Raw genomic sequence first — 5,358 nt, forward strand, 5'->3', positions numbered from 1 at the left:
TATGTATGTATACACACACACACACACACACACACAACACACACACACACACACACACACACACACACATATATATATATATATATATATATATATATATATATATATATATATAATATATATAAAGCACGAGAGAGGGAGAGAAATGAGAGTGAGTGATGAAGGAGGAAAAGGGGGTGGTTTAGAATTAAGATACATGCTGCATTTTTAGATGGAGACGGCAATGGTAAAATGTAAAAAAAAAAAAAATAAGATGGAGGAGCCACTAGATGTGGAGAAGTGAAAACTGCAGAGATATTTGTAATCTAAGGCCAGTGATTTTATTAATATATCAATTGTTTATGATCATTTGTGCATTTATTTAGGTGAAATGAATATAAATGAAGTATCGAAATGTATTAAATACATTTTTGTTACATGTAGAACTAATATTTCCTTATTCATAATCTAGTTTATTTTTTATGTCTGTATTATTTCCTTTCTATACGGTCACAGTACTCATTCTTTGGTGACACCTTTTCCCTTCTTAACATACAACATACATGATTGGCAAAAAAGCACGAAATCTCGTTAAGTTTATGCCACGAATTCTGATAAATGACCACTGTTATAATTTTCCTAAACTTAAGAGGTGGCTCATAACTATAAACGTTGCCAAATACGAATTTCTAATCAGAGTAATCTGGTTTTACAAACTGACAATTACACCGTAGATTGTAAAAACTGCAGGCATTCTTGTGCTTCAAGTCATTGCAGAACAATATTAATTCGGTCATGGGCTGCTTGCTGTCTACGTTACCCTTAAAATGCATTTAACCTGGCGCAGGGGAATCTAAAGAGAAAATTATGTGAATTGAACTAATAGAAATCCTATATACTGGCGCTGAAGGTGGTGTAAAAGGTGGAAGGGGTATACCAGGCTTTCTTTTCAGTACATTCAGTGGTGCGTTAAGGCTGTCCTTGCGCTAACACCTGTCGACCCTTATATGGACTAGACATTAGGTAGACCTGTCATTAAGAGACAGTGCTGAGAAACGCTTGACATTGACAACAGACTTTTTTACTTTGCCGATGACGTCACTAATTTGAGTGAGTGGAACATTACCGGAGAATTTTTGTTTAGCTGATTACTCCTTTTGAATAAACCGTTTAACGAATATCGTTTTATTGCCACTTGTAAATAATTGGCTCCGGATTTAGTTTACTTATTATGATATCAGCGATAACAATGATATACATAGGAAATCACAAAAAAATATGTGAATGTGTGCCCATCCGTCTATCGTTTTATCAAAAGTGATTATTCTGTCTCAACATCATGAACATATAATAATAAATTTGGAGAAATATGATTACATACGAATACATCATTAACAGGGACTTGTTACACGCTTTTTTATAACAAAACGAATGAAGCTTTATTGGCAAAGCTAATGATATGACTAATGCTTATAAGTAACGAAATGGGGTAGTTGTCTCGTAAGGATTATCGTATTCTCATCCCCCCCCCCCTTTCCTCTATTTCTTCTGTTGTCTCATTCCCCTTTCCCTCTCTCTTTTTTTTCTCTCTGCCTCTATGCTTACTTTGTGTTAATATGAAATGTAACGAACAACCAACGCCCGCTTGTTTGGCTATTCGCAACCCCCAACACGGTCGTTAGCCTGGGACTTTGCGAGCAGAGCGACACTTGGGAGACGTCTACGAGGTAGACACACAGGCGGCGGGCGAATCCCCCCCCCTCCTCCTCTCCCTTTTCAGTAACTGTGATCCAGCATTCTAAGGTAAGTTCTGTGTGCAACCTGTGTGGTAACATTTCAGAAAAGGGATTTAATTTTTATTTTCATTTGAGACCAAGATGACCAAGCTACAGCTGCGTTTGCTTTCTGTATGCAAAGAATGAAATTTTGTCTGTAGTGTAAACGGGGGTTTTATTTTTGCTATATATAAACCTTTCTAAATATGCATTTCGCGTTCACGAGTTTATTATACGATAATCCTTGACAATTATAGGTATACTACAGATGAATACCATTTTGGTTGGCGGAATTCCATATTCAGCCAACAACCTTGATTTGATAAGTCCCGATAGAATAGAATTAGGGAAACTATGGGGTAAAACAGGCTTAAAATTAGTAAATATAATGCAATAATGCATAAAACAATGAAAAAAAATCGTAAAACTCGACTCAAGACATGAAAATGCCCGCCAACATTGAAAATCTACAGCTCGACAAGCCACGTTTCATAAAAAAAAAAGAGGGAAGACTCGCCCGCTTTCATTAACACTCAAAGGCCTGAAAGCTGTACCATAAGGCATTACGATCAGTATAGAGATGGCAAGCCTTCCTATGGGTGGCACCGAAGTCAAACCAGACAGTGTGACGTGGTTATTGCCAGAATACGTTTAGGTTACAGTATGTACTGGCAACTGCACGGTGCAAGAAGTGCAGATGAATCTAGATGTAGACTGTAACGAAGAAAACAAGCGAACGCTTGAGCACTATACCTCGGAATGTCATATGATACGGCCTGTCAAATCCCCTAACATGAGATATAAAGAACTATGTGAATATTTCATTTCATCTGATACACTGAAAGATATGCTCATACTATACCCTAAAATTTACTCTGTAATAACTACCGTAAACAAATAACAGTGTTATTTAAACACAGTGGCAAAAGCATACGAAAGTAATATTTTTTGTATGATGTATTAAATCTATTTCTATTTTACCTTGTACAATTACAGTAGTTACAGACTACTGTACTACGTCAGATATATGTAAAACTGTAATTATGATTGCCCACGCCTGAGCAGATAGCTGGACCCCAAAGCTTTACCTTATTTGTCTAGAGGAAAGAGCTGAGTCACAGTCAAGAGGAAGGGGTACATCCGCTTATTGGCTTCTGAATGCTGACACTTAAAAATACGTAAGTCACGTTACACTGTGACGCACAAGAAACTCAAAACAGAAACGGGTCTCCTACAACTTTGAGTATGATATTATTCCCGTGTCACAATCTACACACGATTTCGTTGCACAGTTTCCTCGTCCTTGACAGTGGCCGTGTTTCACAGAAGTGTCAAATAGACCGCCAGGCCGTATGGCCACGCCCCCTGGCAAACACATGTCAGGAAAAAAATCACGCTATGTAGATACAGAATAAATAAGATTGCAATGAGAAACTCAAAATTATATGGGTGAAATGTATATAATAAGGAATAACCTACTAAGGTTTGAAATCTGAATAGTGTATCATTGATGTGTATATATACAGACAACAAACCAATTTGTCTATACGCACATACGAACACACGCGCTGTTTGTGGAGTTGGAAAAAAAATCATATTTTCTAGCTTCGATATTTCCGTTACTAGAGGCGATCGCTATATTTTACTTGCATGTATATTATCGTATTATATTGCTCTTTATGCTATTACTAACCATTTTTGCTTCTCCGATATACATATTTATAAAGATTTTCCCCAGCCTTCTTCCTTTGACAAAAAGGAGGCTCGCTTACCTTACACTTTCGTCTCATTCAATTTCTTTCTCTAGAGAGACTATCGTTAATCAAGGCTACCGATGGTTGAGCTTGGATTAAAAATCTCATCAATAATTCACATGTCATCGTCATTTACCCAGAGTCTTTACCGCGAAATTTAATTCACTCATCATCCAATTTTCTTGCTTTCACATCTTGCATAGTTTTCACTCACCCCAGTAATATGGGCCTGAGGTTTCAAAATAAACATTCCAACACCTGTAGGTGTCAGTCTGCCCATGTCATGTAGCATGGGCAGTACCTCAGCCCCCTGCTAAATGTGACCTCCCAATGGGGGCTGCCTCCCACAACCCCCGCCCAGATAAACAAAGAATCCTCAAGGTATTCACACCAGGTTTGAGCGCCGGGCAGACTCGGTGTCGGTCGTGCGCTCTGCCCTGCAGTGAATAAGTGGAGGATTCTTTGTTTTCCATTGCGCGGGTTGTCGCTAGTGGGGGGGGGGGGGTACTTGGATAGTAGAGAGTGAGAGGGAAAGGGTAAGTATACCCTATCAATTATTCCGCGTTCAAGTTTTCTTTGCTAATTCAATGGGTAATTATAACATTTATATAAAAAGCTATTGCATTAGCTTTGTCCCCCGGTGATTAATATCAGCACCATTTCGTTTCAAAATATTTATTTCCTCATACAAATGTACATGCATAATGACAATTAGAAACACTGAGGACATACGTCTGTTTACTTTTGAGAAATGATGACATGAGACAAGTTGACGTACGGAAAAGAAAACGGAAAAATTAGTGGTAGATTTAAAAGAGGAGGTAACATCCAGCATTGTATAATATTTGAAAAGGGATAATTTCGTGAGGATATGCATATCTTAGCAGCTGCATTTTGTGTACCAAGAAAATGTAATCATTTTTCAGATTTGAATTTGGATGAGGTACAAATTACTATATCTATTTGTATAATTTGCAAAGCATTTTAGGTAAGCATACCTATCTAATTGTTATGTATTTTGAGAATGGCATTTATTTCCAAAAGAAATGCTACAGACGTTACTACATTTACGGTATCATTCAGTTCTATTAAGGTTTGTCTGTGTACCACGCCACTTTTTTTACAGTACTTTGAACATTTGAACACATTAGTTTTGATATATTAGTGGAGTCATGTCAACCACACTTTCACACACACACTCACACGCACGCACGCACGCGCGCGCACGCACACACACACACACACACACACACACACACACACACACACACACACACACACACACACACACACACACACACATATATATATACATATATATGTATATATATACATATATATGTATATATATATACATATATATGTATATATATATACATATATATGTATATATATACATATATATATGTATATATATGTATATATATATATATATATATATATAAATATATATATATATATTAAATCATTACTTCTAGTCATGAGTTTTCTATTTTAGATCAATATGAATATGTCAGAGTCATGAGAAAAAGGTCGATAATTTGGGAATCCTCTTCTAAAGTAATGTTTACCTCTTGCATCTACCGTGAAAAGGGTCACACGCTACCACTTATGGTCCAGGTTAGTGAACACGGACGAGATAATGTAAGAATGAAGATAATGAAACATGTGTGACTTATTAAACTAAGTTCGGTAGGTAGATTGACAGATACATAGACAAATATGCACTCATGTGTGTCTGTGTATGTATGTGTATATACATACACACATACACACACACATATATGTATATATATATATATATATATATATATATATATATATATATATAAAATTGTATATATTTGTGT

This window comes from Penaeus monodon, chromosome 1 (genome assembly GCF_015228065.2).
Source record: "Penaeus monodon isolate SGIC_2016 chromosome 1, NSTDA_Pmon_1, whole genome shotgun sequence".
Taxonomy (NCBI): domain Eukaryota; kingdom Metazoa; phylum Arthropoda; class Malacostraca; order Decapoda; family Penaeidae; genus Penaeus; species Penaeus monodon.